This window comes from Mchenga conophoros, linkage group LG2, assembly GCF_057382185.1.
Source record: "Mchenga conophoros isolate Kocher_MC1m ecotype Shallow Benthic linkage group LG2, M_conophoros_male_GT1.1, whole genome shotgun sequence".
In the NCBI taxonomy this organism is placed as follows: domain Eukaryota; kingdom Metazoa; phylum Chordata; class Actinopteri; order Cichliformes; family Cichlidae; genus Mchenga; species Mchenga conophoros.
In genome coordinates this window covers 27,491,495-27,509,571 of record NC_140527.1, presented here as the reverse complement: position 1 = coordinate 27,509,571, position 18,077 = coordinate 27,491,495, and the positions used below count along the sequence as shown (strand labels likewise).

The window sequence follows — 18,077 nt, the reverse complement described above, 5'->3', positions numbered from 1 at the left end:
AATCACTCATTTAGGTGGTTGGTGGGTAGTCATTTAGCTACTTGACTAAGTAAATCAGTGCATTAGAAATGCAACCATGGGATGTCCAATTTACTACAACGAACATTTTTCTGAATGTTTTGTTTTCTGTAGTTGGTCAAATCATCTTACATCTGTGAAGTGGAAAACTCATGTGATTGGGCTTGCTTTAACGCATGAGGAACCACTCGAGCATACCAAGGAGAATTCAGCAGATATTTCAAACAGCTTCCTTCATCTCCTCCACTGTGAGGACAGCACGTATAACATGGCAGCACAAACATCAATTTCTGGCTTACAGTGGAAAAGAGGATGGATTTTTAGCCTTCTGGGATTCTTTCCTAATAAAATTCAGGCAAGAGCAAGGAACCTGAACAGTACCGGCATGGCACTACGTATATAAAGCAAGTGTAAGTTTATGACCATTGCTTCAAATGTGAACTGCTGTGTATTACTTTTGCTGCACTCTTTTGGCTAAATGCTGCTTGTCCTGGAGTTCCCTGGCAGTTAGTGCCTGAGAAGAAAACGCTTAAATTTGCACTGATTGATTATAGTTATAGAGATTAATGGGGATATTGGTGGGGATAAATGGCTTATTTCCAATTTAAACTCTGTATTGAATACTTAAAGTATGTCATTTTAAGTAATGCATCTAACAATATGCAGTACTCTGCACATTTATCAGACTGGCCTAAGTGGATGGGAGTGGGGAAACATTTTTCTTAAAGCAGCTATTAACACTTAACAAACATATAGACTTGAACTGAGGGTTTGCTTTGAGTTAATTGAGGTCTGGCTGGTAATTACAACAGAGAGTTGATCTCTCGCAATCAAGGTTCCTAGTTCATTGGCACCACATTATAAAATCTTAGATGGATCAGCTCCTATGGCCAGTATTGACTCTTCTACTCTGGGTTAAAGCAACCATTCCTTCGTTGCCCTACAAAAAACCATTTGCAGTGCCAGTATCAAATACTAATACGCATTAAAATGAACTCAGACTGAGGAGTGCTTTAAAAAAAAAAACAAAAGACTGGCTAAAGAAGAAGAACAGTTTTAATAACAAAGTAACAAACTGCATAAAATACACATTTGACATAGGAATCATTAGTAGATATCTCCCAGTAGGAGCAGACAAAAGAAATTCTTCCAAATGCCCCAAACACCCACCATCTTCCAATAAAAAATAATAACAAGCAAAAAACAAAAGAACACAGGAACATTGCAAACCATATAATGCCACAGTGGTTTGAAGAGCTGATCCCCCCCCCCAAAAAAAATAAAAAAAAATTTCAGAAAAGCAGTGGAGTCCTGTGCTGAGTGCATGTAATTCACCACTTTCATCCACTGCATTTTGAATTATGTTTTCTCAAGACGGAGATTAAAAATTCAGATCATCTTGTCCAAAAGAATGTGAAATTCATTAATTTTTTTTGCAAAAAAAGACGAAGATGAAGAAGGCCTCTGGGGCACCACTGTGGCTTTGTGCATCTGCATGAACATATACTGTAAGTATGCTGGGAAAATGAATCTCTCCGTGGCCTAATGAGCTAAATAAGAGCAGTAATTTAAGGTAAGTAGGCCGCGGCTCTGACTGAGAATCCAAAGATCAGCTTTATCATTCGGTGCGAACGACTTACAGAATTATACATATAGGAAGCAGAGACATGACCCAGATGCTACTTGTTAAATTAATGAGCTAATAATGCCTTAAGTACCTTAACATTTGCAGCGGTAATTTGGAAACAGCAATATTCCACATTCAGGTAAAATATGATGTCCGACTCAAGACTTACTTCGAGAACATAAATTACGGCAATTTAAATGTTTTGATCTGAAAGCATCAGAGTCTCTACAAGCGTGCTGTTGCTGGAACGGGACTCCACTGCAGCATATAGAGCAGCTTAGAAATAGCTTCACCTTCTCCCTGGAGACATGTACTTAAATGTTAGCTGTTCTTCTTAAGCGGCCCTAAATCATACGCCTGAGAGTCCTTAATTGTGATTGATGAACAATTAAACCAAGGTGAATTTTGAGAAAATAACATGTTAATGAAAGCGGCAACACACGACACATTATTGTGATGTTTCCTTTCAAACACTGCGACTACTTGGCTTCCTTGCAGAGTATTTCGCAGATGCCAAAAGCACAGTGGTAGAATGATGTTATTGACATGCAAATGTCTGGTAGTTGCAGAGAAGTGAGAGGCGCCAGAGTGTATTGTTGTGTGACAAGCAGAATTTCTGAATACAAAGCTGGAAGCAGAGATGTACACAAGTGTGTTTGATATGGCAAAACCCAAAGCACATATACCCACACTACTAAAAAAATAATGGATCTGAGAACATGGTGGTGGAGGGGGGGTCCTATTTACAGAGGGACCGCAGGGTTACTTTAGCCTAATGACAGAAGATTAAATGAGGTCTGCACATGATGCCAGGAGTTTTATGGGAGCATAATTAAGTTTTGAAACAACCCGACAGTGATGTGCTTTTAACTAAAGGTCAACAGTAAACAGCAAGGTGAGCCACACTTGATTACTATGTATATCACAACATCAAAAAAGATGCTGCTGCTCTAATGAGGGGGTGACCTTCATCTTCAGCATAAACAAAGACCAAACTGACTAATACTGCTCTACATGGCCTCTATCAGGAGGCGTTTAAGAAATTAATAGTACTTTAATATTAAGAAGAACTATTTAACATAAAATCTTTGACATTTCAGAAGCTGGTATTCCCTTCAATGCTTTCCAATCTAAAAAAGATCAAAAGAAGGTGTGATGTACTTAGCGTCGAGACAGCCTGAATACAGATGAAAGACGAAAACCCACAAAACATCAGAAACAAAAATTCCTGATGGCATTATCTTAAATCCAGTAATAATCTGCTTTTTTACATGTAAATATGGTTTGGGCATTTACATCGTCATTCCTCGCATTATAGGTTTAATTATAGCTAAAGCCGGGTGAGTTTAGAGGAGATGTGGACAGACAGCTGCCATAGCTAAAGCATCCCCTTTATCCAGCACCGTCACAGCCGCTGGCTGCTTCTCCCATTGACGCCCACAGGCCAATGCTGGACAGTAAGTGTTCTAATTTCTCTTCCATAAAACTCAACATCAAAATCATTTTATATCAAATTTTAATTCATAAAACTTAAAAGTCAACAGAAACCTCCAGCATCCAAAAATGTATGGTAAACATTTAAAAGGCGCTCTGGATTATTATTGTTTTCCCACCAGTGTCTCTCCCAGTTGTCTTTTAGAAAAGCAGCTGTATTTCTCTGTTCATTGCATGCTCACCCTGATATTCTTGATATTATTAGTCTGTCTGGAGACTCCACGTGATGATGAGCTCAGAGGGACATTTTAAATGACAGTGCCTTTTCTTGAAGGGATAGCATAAACAACGGAGGCAACCATCTTTGTCTTGTTGCTAACACTGATCTGAATTCACTGGAAAAAAATATCTCTGGAGCAAAGCTGGTAAATGAGACTGCTACTGTTACTATTATTTAGAAACAGGGAGGTTAGGGTTGGCTGGAGGAGTTGGGGGTGGGTGCGGATGAAGGAGACATGCCTCAATATCACACGTGGAGGAGGGAACACTGTCCCCTGACAGCAGTCCTTTCAGCTAGCCCTGGCAGATATGTTTACTCTCTATTCACTATTTCTAATCCTGTCTGAAAGCCTAGCTTGAATGTCAGGCTCCTTCCTAAATTGGCTCGTGTTCTTAGTGATTGATTAAAAGTACTGTAACCCAGCTTTATCAGACTACCCTGAACTCTGCATTTCTGCCAACTCTATTAGGTAATGCATCCTTTGTTATTTTACTTGTTGGTCTCACCGCCTTCCCGTCTTTGGGAAATGCTCAGATCCATTCACTGTGATGCAGAATACCCAGTCGTACCTGGCTCTATGGTTGTACAGCAGCCTTCAGATCAAACAGGAGAACTGCCTTAAGCTCAAAATAGTTTCTGACAAATGTGGCATCCTAATTCAATATACCATTATTCAGTGAAATTGGCCTAAATTTATCAGGAGTTTCCAAAACCAGCATGCTGAGGGATATACCTAAAAAGCATTTCATAATCTTTCCATTCCTTTTTTTCTAACTTTTGACTGATGCCATGGTGATAGCGGAAACACGTCTCTGTCCCCTGACACTGAGCTAAACAACACGGCTATAATTCATGCTTTCTAATGCTGTAATATCCCCATGCCATTGCACACAGAGGAGAGGAGAGGTTGCCCTGATGTTACTGCTGACGCCTAAGTCCTAGACATTGTACTTAGAGTGTCTCCTGCAGGACATTATTCAAACACACACACAGGCGCTACAAAGTCCATAAGACAAGAGTAGGCTGAACACATACGTCCTCAGATGCGGCAGCTCGCTGAGGGTACTCAAGGTTGTATTATAAGATAGGAAGTGAAACCAGTGATATTTTGACCTCACCATATGTACTCTAAGATAAAATCTTTGAATTCAACAGAACGGGAAGCTACAGCATAGACACTATGCATATGGCATGAATTAAAATCCCATTTGTGCACTTTAAGCAGAGTAGAAGACCACATTAATGACTGCACGCTTAGAAGTAGGCCATGTCCAAACACTGCAGGCAAATTTGGCCTCGGGTTGTCTGCACTTCCTCAAAAACTGCACCAAACACACACTGGATGCTGAATCTCCCTTCCTATTCTGTGCCTACTCTGCACCAACGAAGCCCAGAGCAATGACAGCACATACTGTAGATACTGTATGGGAACCCATGCATAACTTTGATCACACATCTACACTGATTTCCAAATTCTTCTAAAATAAACTCGCCTTGATCTGCCTCTCTTTTACCCTTTTTCTTATTATTATTTTTCGCCTGTTTTTCTAAACATCCTTTCCTGTTCCGTGTTTCATTAGCAACCTAAGGGGGGGTATAAACTAACATCCACTAACATCTGGATGTTAGCTAGCTCGAATGAAAAGTCATATCAGATCAGATCCCGCTACATCAAATGAAACTGGAGGGTACATTATTTATTCATTTCACTGCTGACATCCAAACCATGCCCTAAACGGTGACACTTTGAAAACTATTCCTCTGTGCCTGAACTGCGCTGATACGAGTGCAACTAGCGGGGGCTCGCAGAGGGAAGGGAGTTTTATGTTCCTTTTACCAGGGATGAATGTAGAGGAGACAGAACAACGGGGCCATTGTTGTTTTCTAGCTTAAGAGCCTTGGAGCTTCTGCGAGAAGCAAACACAACAATGAGAGTGCCTCCATGCCTGCTGTAAAATTTCATGTGACTACAAGGCCTTCCCGCAATTTTCACAGACACTAAAAGCAGAGCCCTTAGGACCAAAAATGGCATGTCAACTGTTACCAATACAACTGCTACCCTTTTGGTGAATGGAAACTCTATGTAGGTAAATCTCAGTGTGGGTTTGTGTGCCAGGTGATTTGTTTTTGGGGTTGTTGTTTTTTTTAAATATATGTTTTGCAAAAATTGTGTGAAAAATAATAAGGAAACTTTTACTCTAGCTTTTATTCAGAGTTTCTTTGTATTGTCAGCACAAAAAGGGAACGCTTTAATTTTGCAGGAACAAAAGCGCCTGTTGTTGCAATTAATGCACCTTTCAAACTCAATACTATACTTTTCTAGAACTAAAAAAAAAAGAGAGAAACGATGCACCTCTTGCAGAACCTAAGAGCTGCATGATTGCCTTTTACATCCAGAGGTTAGCATCGCCAACTTGGTATGCAGACAAGCTCCAAGAAAGAAATCCACGTGTGATGGATACAAAGAAAAGGTTTTCAGAAGAGGGGAGAGTCTCCTCTGTGTAGGATTAAGCGCTTTAGATGTAATGATGAGAGAGGCCCTGTTTTTATTTGTTTTCAAAAGGCATTTTGCTCTTAATGGAATAGCGTCTGCTTTCCGTCTCCGGAGGATACGAATGCTCATCAAACACCTGGCTTTGTCAAACAATCCATAAACTCTTAATGCCACACGGCAATAGATAGTTGCTAGACAGGTTCAGAGCAAGGGAGAAAAAAAATCAATGACAAGGTATACCAATTTACAATGTCATTATAGTGCAAAAGGTTTTATATCATACTCTTTTGCTCTGTGATCCCAGACCATTAAGGGACTGCTCATGTTTTGGGAAGTTCCAGCTCAGAATTCCTTGGTGGGATTCTCGCGCTTCCTATCAATATCTGAGGCGGTGGCTGCCAGAAGATTTGGTAGCACTCGATGCCCAGGGCTGTAAATCTGGGCCAGGGGTTGTGTGGGATGCTCAGATAAATGGGTTGGGCTTTGTTTTATTGCAGCGCTGCTTGTCTTAACTTTCTGTGTCTACCAGGGATTTAGAAAATGTGCTACTGTCCTTGGGCCTCTCTCTGCAACAGCAGCTCTGAGTCGGGTTTGAGTCAGCCCTGGTGCCCCCAGATTACATAAATATCCTCTATAAGCCATTCACTACTATATCCGCGCGCTACTGTTTTGGTTGCTTTTTTTATCTCCGGCAGCATTTTGTTGTTTTTGCACGAGTACGGGGTGCAAGTTTCAGATTAAAAAGCAGAGGAAGCAGAGGATCCTCATTTAACCCAATTTGACGATTCCTCTCACACTGCGTCGAACAATTAAATGCAAAGAGTAAACATTTTGCTTTCAAGTTGTTGAAAGACCTTTACATGTGATGCAGCTGTTTGTCATTTGTGTGCAGCTAAGCATCAATATAAAAGAAAAGTGGGCCACGGATACACAAAGCACAATTATCCCTGAGGAAATATGTCACTTTTCCAACGTCCTTTGTGATAAGGTTCCTTTATTCATTCTTCTTTCAAAAAGCACAGTGGGGAAACAAAGGCAAAGATATGGCTTATTAGGTCAGTTTATTATTATTTTTTTGTAAATATATATACAAACTGATCTTGGATCTGCTGGATAAATCACATGGGTATCATTAGAATCAACCCCGAGGAGTCTCCAGCTGCAGCGTGTTCGTGTGTGTTTAGGATGGCTCATGACTTTCTGGTGTTTTTTCAACATCCAATCAAGTAAAGCGATGTGTAGTAGTCCTACTGAAATGCATCTGTACTCTTGCAGAGCTCTGATGCCTTTTTGCACTGTAAAACACACACACTTCTTCATTTAAATAATTTATTTCAGAAGCAGACTTAGGAGACAGCTCGGTCATACAAATCAAGAGGAGGCTCAGAGAATGCAAACTCGTTACCCTGCCCGATTGTTATCCTTTAGCATAAGCTAACCTTAACCCTAACTCTATTGGACATCGCAATATTTAACGTATTAGTGGGTGCCAGGCTCCCCCCCCCCCTCCCAAAAAAACAAAAAACTTCAACAATAAATCCGTATTGTCATCATTTGCTTTGGAGTTAAGGCTTCTGTAGAATTTTAAATGTGCAAAAAATTTGAGTGAAGCAGGTTTGGATTCAAAGAGGATGTGATTAAAGAGCATATGAGATGAGAATGCCAGTAAATTCTGGGGTGTCAGAAAACACTGAATGATTTAATAATATGGTATGGAGATCTGCCTCAATCAAAAAAAAAATCTTCAAATAAAAAGAGGTAATGAAGAAAAACTTCAGGATACAGTTGACTAGGATTTGTATTCTGCTTGTTTGTGTACTAGTGTGGGGTTTTCGTTTTGTTTTTTAAAAAAAAAAGATAGTAAAGCTGTAGTTGTCCGCAGCATGAATAAAACAAACGTGGATTTTTGTTTGACTGGCTTTCTCCAGCCCAGAGCTCACTTGTCAAAAGGCTTATCCAGGCTTATTTTTCTCCACCCTAGCTATTTTCCTCTTGTTTCTTTTCAATCTCACCTCTTCCTTCTGTCCTCGTTCTTATCCTCTCTGATCCCCTCTCCATTCCTGCTACTCTCAGAGAACCATTTCTATCCAACGGTATCATTTCACTCTTCAGCTTCAGGACTGAACTGCCCACCACTATTATGTCATTCAACACCTGTACTTAAACCGGGTTGAAATTCACGGTGAGCCCAGGGCAATGGAACTACGAGAGAAACTACAGCTCTGGAGTCTCTTGTCCCAAATCTACCTTCCTCTGCTGTAATGACTCGTAAAGACAAAATGCAAGTGCGACTCTTCAGGTTCGCACTGGACAACAAGCCCATGAGGCTCTATTTACTTTTAGCTTATGAAAAGTACAGTATGTTAATAGTCAAGGTTCAAACAGCAACCCACATATTTACAGCTTTCTGCAAATAATATGCGATTATGGGCTTTTGGAGCACATAATTTGGGGCGTTTTAGCAAAACCCTCAAATCTGTGCTACTTAAAGGCTCAGAAGAGCGCCTCGAGGATTCCTCCCTGGTCTTATGTGCTCGCCCACATCACCCTACTCCCCAGAAACAAAACTTGTCTTTTTTTTCTAGATTAAAAACCTCAAACCAAGAAGCTCATCAAAATGAGGCTCCTCCCCTCAGCCTCACTTTTTCACTCAAACTATTGTCATAGTGACCTACAGCCACCAATTCATCACAGCTGCCATCTTAGGGGAGTAAGTCGCGAGGCTATTTCTGTAATGACCCAGATTCTCAGGTAAATCTGGATCCATATCATTGTAATGAGCAGCGGCAAATCAAAGGAGAGCATATTAGGTCAAAGAAACGATTTTCTTATTTATGCTCATTTACTTTATGGCTAAACGTTGTGTTATTTAAACTTTAAGACTCATGAAAAGTGTGCATCCTGTATTGAAAACACAATCGATGCCAGAGAAAATTCCCCAGTCTAATTTCCTTTCTTGGTAATTTTGTCAGATTAATATCAAGTCAATTTCCTGGAGCCTGTTCTTACACAGAGTGATGGCATGTTGATGGTATCATTGGAAGAAAGCTATAATTGTGGAGGATGGCTCCTTTTGGGAGAAATATGGGCACAGATGGGCCCTGAGCTTGATAGAGGAATTTCTCTGAAAGGGAAAGGCTATCGGAAAGCATTGCCAAGCTGGCAAGAGATATAAATAGACGACAGTGAGGAGCAGGTCTACATGTAAGCACCAAAATAAACCAGTCCCAAAGTAGGTAGCATCCTATTAAGGCAGAGGGTTTACAATGTCGTTAAGGTAAATTTACAAAACATTATCCAAAGCTGCATAACACTGCATTATTAAGAGAATCTGATTAGATTTGCTTATTACTACTTACTGTTTTATATAATGGCTTGTGCTTGTACACTACAATAGCATTTATAGTGCATTTTTATGGCTTTACTCAAAGCTATGCTTATATATTACATTTATATGATATTTCATTTACATATAAATGTTATTTATTCATTTATTCGCTGAACTGTTACACTGCATTGCACAACAACTAGGCCAAAACACAGTGGACTCCCTCCATCAAAAAGATAGTACAGAAACAACCACTCACTTACTCACATTCACACCTACAGGCAATTCAGTCTCCAGTCAGCTTGATGGGGAGGAAATGCGAGCACAAGCACAGGCAGAGACACCGCTACCACCGAAGACACAAAGGACCCGCGCTCAGTACTGTTTTGGGGGGATTTGAGGGGTTTTAATAACCTGAGGAAGAGTTTACATTCTGCAATTACACACACTTTACACGTGAAATTTTATAGCCTGCTCTGATCTTCTGGTCTGTAAAATAAACGATTAGGGCGAAAACACTAAAGTTAAAGAAGCGCTAAATTTGAATTTCAATGTTTACTGAAACATATTAATGAAGACAATGTAGTTCAGTATTTACTTTTGGGGTTTTCCTTGATAAAAATCAGTTGCTGTATTTCTACAAACTGCACAGGGACAAAACAAAAGCCCACACATAATATTCTACTGGCCTCAAGACTCCTCAGTGGCTAGCATAGTGAAATGGATAATAAAAGTGAAATAGATAGCGCCTCAGTCAGCAGCAGCTTCAAACAACTCGGAGCTGTGGCTAACCTAATGTACATGCCATCCAAAATACTAAAAACCAACAAAAAAACAAAACAAATACAAATAAATCCTAATACAGGTGAAAGGTCTGGTGTCTAGATAAAAACACACACAAATAAATGTGTTTACATGATTTCCACATTGTCTTCAGAGAGGAAGGACTAACAGGAGATGAATTAGCATGACACTGGTGCTGAACTCAATGTCAACATTTCACTAAATCTCAAATATAATTTCAAAAAAGTAAAACTTCAATATTTGTTCTCCAGAGTAGCAGATGTATGTGTTTTTGTCCAGGTGAAAGGCAAAAGGAAGGGAGATAATAAAGGAAAGATTATCCTAAAGAACATACAGCAACTGTAATTGAAAACCAACTTGTAGAGCAGAGATCTGCAATTTTATGACGGCTGAACAGTTGCGACGGAAAGTTTGTGCGTGTTGGAGTGTGTGCGTGGGAGGAGAGGGAGGACGGATCTCTATTAATCTCTTGCATTACTGCAGTCATTTCCACTCTCTTCATCACCAGAGCATGTGCTCTTTGAGATTTAAAATATTTAAATCTGTAATCTGTCAGCATTATGAGGTTAACGCACGCCCGCGAGACTGGTGTCCTATCCGTCACTATGCTTTCCACCTCACATGGCCCCCACATATATCACAAGGACCTGACATGGCCTTTTGTAGTTCTGGCTGGAAAAGACTTTGCACCCGATGTCTGTAATTTCTCAACAGCGGAACAGACATGCTGCCGGACCCTAGAGAAAAATTACGGGAAACGTGTGCAGATGAAAAAAAAAGAGAGACAGAGAGAGAGAGAAAAACAAGCTGCAGCACTGTGAAGTGCAAAGAAGCCTCTAATTGTTTCCCCAGTGTATGTGACCCAGTGACTCTGGAGGAGCTCTTTCTTGTTCTTTTACTACGGGCAACCCAGCATTCATTATTGATTTGGTGGCACAAACTCATAGTCTCACACAACGCGGTCTTATGAGTGGGCTTAAGTGTTCTGTCACTCTGGTGCACAACTACATTAAAGAAATGCTAATACACCTTGTTCCCCACCTAGCTTGCGCACATTGCTATATTTTCCTAAAAACTCTGAATTAATAACCAAGAGTGAATAAATTGAATGGGATTAAGCCTGAACGACAGTGACCCATATATGAATATTAGGTTGATGGAAGACACTCCAACGTAGCCCATTTAGCCAGCTCCATGTCATGTCTTCATACGACAGGCTTTTACTAAGCTCCTTAAGAGCCTGCCCCGGGGGATCTATGGTAGGCTGGAGGTACTGACTCAGGCCTTATCTCCACTAATTTACCCCATGAATTAGACAGCCCCGTCTTTCTGTGTACTGCCAGACCCACACAATACTCACTCCATGTTAAGAAAATGAGGAGAGAAAGGGGCTTAGTGATTGCTTAGTTGGATAAGAAGCTGAGGAATTGACAGAGGAAAGGCACACTCTGCCACTTAAACTTTACCTGGACAGTAACGTTCATCCCCTGGGATTAAAACGTGTTGACTCCCTGTCACTTGTCTCTGTATTTGCAGGGCGGATTAGGTAAAATAAAATGCGATTTAAATCATAAGGATTAAGGTGACTTTTCGAAAACAAACAGGCAGGGTTTCACCCCTGTCGCTCACGACACACAGAAAGAACGATTAACTTCTTTGTTTGTTTCCGGCCGGCCTTACATATTACGATGGCTGACGGATTTTTTACATTTCAAGTGAGCTGGCAAGTCTTTAAAAGCCGTGCATGACTCAGTAGTCAAAGGTCCAGAAATCTATATGTACCGCACATGCGGCAAGCATGCAAATCGCAGTCAGAGTCAACAAATAAATGCAACGGATTTGCAAAATAAAGTCAGTGGAATGTGAAATACGCACTGCTTCAGTGGATTGATTCTTGTATGCCATAGCAAAAAAAAAAAAAAAAAAGGTCATTTATGTTTGCATGTTACACATGAATGAAAAGAAGTGAACTTTACATAAGCTTACGTAAGCTTAAAGTACAACTTTGCTTTTCCATATCATGATGGTCTCCCGCACCCCGCTCCTGCTGTCTCTCCCTCCATGTGATGCATTTTTAAAAAGTCTCAGTTAAAAGGGGGATACAATCAAAAACAGCTCCTTGCTGCTGCTGCTGCCGCTGCTGCTGCTTCTACTGCACGTTCGGCTGTCCCTGATTATAGCTCAGTCGGCTTCGTCCTTGGTCTGTGTGTTATTGAGAGTAAATTGACTAATTAATAAATAATTAATAAGTAGATAACTTCTGGCAGACAGTAAGTGGAGACATACTGTGTGACATCTGCTTTGTAGTTAGAATGGCGATGTCCAAAAGAATCTTGTTTACTAAGCAGACATTGGTCTTTGGCAGGGAAACCTGTTAGTCAGGGGAGATGTTTTTTGGGTCATGAACAATGTAATATCTCAGTTAAATATGTTATGTGCAAAAGACTTGAGGCATATCTTTGTGCCTCGGGCCAAAACCGCTTTGTTAGTCTAACAAACACTCTTTCATCTTTTTACTGATTTAACAAATACGTCTTATTCATTATTGAAACGAGTGTGACACAAGTGTACGGAGCACCGCCGCTTGTTTCGACTAATGTTTAATAGAGAAACTATCAGGGTGTTTTGCAGCGATTCAGTCATATCGAGTGTGATTTAATGATGATGAAGGCGCATCCTCCTGAGCAAACACGAAGAGACAAGTTGATCCTCCTGCATTAGTCACTGTACATCCATGTCTGCGAAAGGCAGGGGGAAAGGGCTCGGGTGACACATCATGAGGCACATTTTTACTTGGTTTTTGAAGATTTGGGCTCTTTCTCAGAGGTCTCTGCGAAACAGCCATTGTGAGAGACCATTAAGACCTCACACGACTCAGAATCATTTACATTTTAAGCAGCAATAACCTAAAAGCTAAATCTGCTCTCTAGATGAGTCTCAAGAAGTAAAATAAGTCTGTAAACTTTATGTCTGTTTGGGCAGGCATTTGTTACCTGTGGATTTTCAAGAGCAGCAGTCAAGCCAAGGCAATTATCCCGCTTGCTTGGTAACGTGGTAATAAGCTAATCTGTTTTAGATTCACAAACATCACACCTCCCCTCTTCCTTTTGTTTGAGCGATGTTGCAACGTTGTGAGAACAGCGCTAGAACAATGACAGGCCTTTCCTTGGCTGCGGGATAAATAGTGATAGGACATATTTTCAGCAGGTCAGAGGTATCCATTTGGGAAATTATTCAGCTCCTGCCTGCTTCGAGACAACACGTCAAACGCAATGAAGAATATTAGAAAACACAAATAACCTTCCACAGCCTTCCTTATATGTGCGACGACACACCGCCGTGTATACACAGAGGAGCACATGTGCTTGCACACCTCTGCCCATGTGTCTGGACGAGAAAGCAATAAGGAGCGCGATGCTTAAAGAGAAACTGAAGGCTAAGGAACAAGAGGACTCTCGGGCCAGAGACCAATGAGCGGCTCATCCATGTTAAGTCAGGCCAAGACACACTCAGGTGTATTCACGTTAGGTCAGCACGAAGCCTCGCTGACCTTTGCAGTAGACAGAGAGTCTCATGGAGCTTTTCTTGAGCAGCCCTGAGACTCACAGGGTAAACAACGGACTCAATGCTGCACTTGTGTGTTTGTGTGTGTGCACGCGCATATGTGTGCACGTGTGTGTCTACGGGAGTGTGTCAGCATGTGTGCCTATCAGTGATCACATGTTGACCGCTTCTCGATGGCCCAACCCCTTCCAGTGTAATCTGTCTAGCAAATGAACACACTGGGAGAGCGCCGTTCTCTGTAATTACTCTCCAACGGCTGAAACCCGAAAGCTCAGTTTTTGTCGTAAATTAAGCTGCCACGATTGTTACACAGCTCAAGTACATCCCAGAAAGAAAAGAAAAAAATCTGAGAAAGGGGTGAAGAATGGATATTAAAACAGCAGGGAGCTTGAAAAAATAGCACTTTGCTCGACTGGAATGCAAACACTGAAGGGTCAGAAAGAGAATTCACAAACAGCAGCACCAGCACCAGCATGCATAATTCTTCACATGATATTGAAGCGCCACTTACAATACAGACACACACCATTCTCCTGCAAATCAAAACTGAATTCGAGGAGCCCTTCTCAGAATTTCACAAGGCCTTTTTTCCCCCTTTTTTGTTTGAAAAAATATGTACGCAACAAAAACTAGAAATTCTACGTGTCTGTGTGATTATCATCTATTAGGGTCTTCTTTTATCAGCAGTGTGGTTTGCATGCCAAATAACAGGCTGAATCACTTCCTAAATGTTTAGGTTTCAGGGACACATTGGTTATTCAACTAATCACCATGACAACTCCTGCTTGACATTTCCACTTCCTCCTCTCTCTTTGGAATTCAACTCTCTCTCTCTTAATTATTCTTACTGCCACTGATAACAACCAGACTATTTATTTATAGTATATTTCTGAAGCCATGTGTCCAGGAATTTCAGACTGTATGGGAAAGTAGACGTGTGTGGCCTACAAGATCATTACACTGTTTTATGCACAATAAACTCTTTGCTTTGCAAGCAATATGTTCAGTTCTGCAGCTTTTATAGGTATTAAAGATGGAAAAAACATAACTTTTTCCTGCTTCTTTAAAAATCTCTTTTAATGTGATTAAGCCAAAAGGTTAAAAAGAATGAATAAGTGTCAAGCAGCAAGTAGAATAACCTATATATATATATATATATATATATATATATATATATATATATATATATATATATATATATATATATATATATATACATACACACACACTCTGTCACTCTAAGATGAAAAATGCCCTTTAATAACCAGTTAAGCTCACACTGAAGCTTCTATACTGAGCCACTCATCTAATCATCCACAAACCAATTAGGAGAAAATGTTATTAAAAAAGGGAATAGGAATCGGGGGATACCCATGTATCCCCGTGGCAGATTATCCTGCTCATCCTGATGGAGGTCGGTAGCCTGGTGCAAACTGGTCCCAATCATATTTTATAAAAAAAAAAAAAGAAAAAGAAAAAAAAAGGGACCTTAGATCTGCTTCTAACCTGATCTATTTAAGCCATCAATTCTTTGTTAAATGTACCTTAAAGTTCAGAGCTCGCAGTTTCCGCCCTTTTATTTCTTGTTTTTGCAATAAACGCAACTCATTTGGCGTTTTCGGGGTTTTTCCTTGCTACAGGATGAACAATGACACAGAGCTTGCGCCCATCACGCGCACAAGATGTCTTTATGCCCAAGTAACAAGTGCTCTGGACATCTATCGCAAGCATTTATTTTCTGCATTGACGTTTGCCGTGCGCTGGTATCGCAACACGCTACATATGACAGTGCGAGGAAAAGATGCAGACAGTTAGCAGCATCCAAAACCCCTGCGTCTAATAAGACTCCGGGTAGTCCGTCCAACTCACAAAATCCGAATGCGTTTTGGAAGTATACGTGCCTCCGTGCCGGGGTACAGCGCTGCGTCGATGTTGCGTTACAAAATAGCTCCCACTCTTAATCTTTTCCACACACGCACACAAATAAAATAGAAGCTTAAGTCGTATAAAATAAATCCAAGTATCCTGATATACCCTCTTTCCCCCCTGCACATCTCCCCAAGTCACTCAGAACGCAGACAGCCTTAGATTTTCTGCCCCTTCTCTAGTTGCTCATCAAGTCTCATGAAATGACTCACCTGCCTTGTCGAGATCTAAATCCCCCCATGCCTTTCTGGAAATAAAAAGCCGGGATAATGTTTCACTGTTTCGGGGTCTTCACTCGCAGTCGAGTCTCTGTACTCCAAATATCCGTATAGTCTGCGCACCGCTTATATGTTTTTCGGGAATGACCTTCCTGTGAAGCGATAACGACTCTCATTATCCTCACTCCGCTGTCATTTTAATGGATTTCTCCCACGTTTTATTTTAGTGATTAATTTTCTTTCTTTCTTTCTTTCCTTTTTTTCCTGCGGGAAGTCTCCTCCTAGTCCTGGTGCGTTTTGCTGCTTTTGCCTTGACTCTTGAGCTCAACACGAGCTTCGCGGGGACGCGCGGCGCTATCCCGTATGAATATTCGGGAGCGCCGATTTGAGATGGAGAAGAGAGTTACTAGGTAACCAAGGGCACACGCATCATACATGAAAAGGAGCAGACGGTTTATGCCTTCCAACTATTCTCTACCTTCTCTGACAGCTCATCAAACACAACCCTTTTTCCCCGGACTAACGTTTCTCACCAGAACAAAATCTATAAGGCAAGTCAGACACGTAGCCTATTTAATAATGACTGTAGAGTTACTGAGGCCTCTGAGAACTTCGTTTTAAATGAAGATTGTATTTCTATGGCAGATTAGCAATTTATAAAGAGGATAAAACGTTAAAGGCATCCAAGCACTTGGATGAAGTCAAAGAAAAAATAAATGAAGTAGAGGTGAGATCTATAAATGCTGAACTGGCTGGTTAGAAATAATTAAATTATCACAGCATATTTTCAGATGGCTCCAGCATTTCTCACTTTATAAATGAACTAGCTATTATAGCTTTTCTTAAGATTTATGTGACATTTATTTAGCTCCCATCTTTACACGAGTCAGTGAGATAATAATATAACACAATGCAGCACAGGTGAGTAAAGATTAGGCCTGGAATCCTTCAGATCCACCAACACTGGATGCCGTATTGAGCTAAGGCAGCTTTTGATTGGTCTCTAAGCATCATAAAAGCCCCCATTTATTCCTGCTGTCAGTTTCCAGTGCAAGCTTTCTATTATAAATCATACTTTACGCCATTATGACATCATCAGGTTAATTCTCTCAGGCTTGACATACCTCCTCCAGAGCTACAGAACTCATTATATAATTGTTTTCAAACAAATACTCATTAAAGGGAAATCATCTTTTTTTTTTTCTTTCCAACGCTGATTTTAAAAAGTGTTTGTGATAAAAGGATTACAGAGCAGACAAATGGATAATTTGTGGTTTCAAACATTTTGTTTTCATTACAAGTCATTACATTACCACCTCTATATATCACCGTAACAGTGCCTGAGTAGTTTATGTAGAATATGCTTTATGTTAGCTGCATTGAAGTACATATAACTGGAGATGAATTGGCCAGTGTTGGTGTGGGAAAAGCAGAGAATTTGGGTCCGCGTTTCAGATATGCAAAATAAGAATACATTGATTAGGAGAAAGATAGAAAACTCTGACAAAGAGCAAAAGAAAGAGTTCCTTCTCTGGAACAGACAGGCATGCAATAACTGTCAAATGAATGCTTTTGAGTAAAACATTTAAGTAACTTTCATATAATTTTAATGAAACGAGCTCTCGAGTATTTGCAAACATTTACTGTATTTTCCTGAAACCATAGTGCACCGTTGAAATATTAATGCGAGACTGCAGTGAAAAACAATTCTATGATTTAAGTCTAAGTCATTTTGGGTCTGTAGTCGCTATATAATAATATGGAACAGTTTATCTCAACACATCTGCTCTCTCTATTGATATTTTAAAATCTCCCATCGCTTCTCATTGGCCACCTCACTGAGATCGATACTGTATCATCTGTTGTTCCTCTTTTTTCCTTGTGTTCTGCTGTTTACATTTTATTTTGTTACCCGTTTCCTCTTCTCAGCTTACTGAAGTTGTAATATGGCCAATAGTAATTATTTCAGTTGTCAAAAAAGTAATACAAACATTAGTTCTGAGATGAACCATAAAAAGCAGTCCTTCCAAATTCGCCGCAGCATTACAAAGAGTCCTCTATAACGATCTGGCAGAATTAACCTATCTATGAAACACTAAAAAAAATAGCGTTGACTGCGTTTTAGGACAGTTTAAATGCAAATAAAAGAAACACTATTCCACATAAGTGTACCACATAAAACAGGTAATACTAAGTGCAGGTCTAATTAGAGGTATAATAGTCACTTGTACATTTTAAGAGAAAGCTGGAAATCACTGAAATCTAATTTGGTGTTTGGAACAGAAACCAGCATACACATGACTCTTGTGAGCAGAGACCTTTTAATTATAGAACAGCAAGGGGTTGATGCTGCTGCTGCTGCTGCTTATCCCCCACCTAAGGTT

At 40.3% G+C, this 18,077-nt stretch overlaps 1 protein-coding gene across 3 annotated transcripts in view; it reads right to left on the bottom strand.

Moving 5' to 3' along the window:
- nlgn3a (neuroligin 3a) overlaps positions 1-16,048 on the bottom strand; it is a 133,715-nt gene extending 117,667 nt beyond the window's left edge. For all 3 annotated transcript variants that reach the window (XM_085291310.1, XM_085291318.1, XM_085291326.1), the window contains exon 1: positions 15,688-16,048. The gene's annotated coding sequence lies outside the window, so the exon portion shown is untranslated. The remainder of the gene's footprint in view (positions 1-15,687) is intronic.
- Between the last annotated feature and the right edge of the window lie 2,029 nt (positions 16,049-18,077).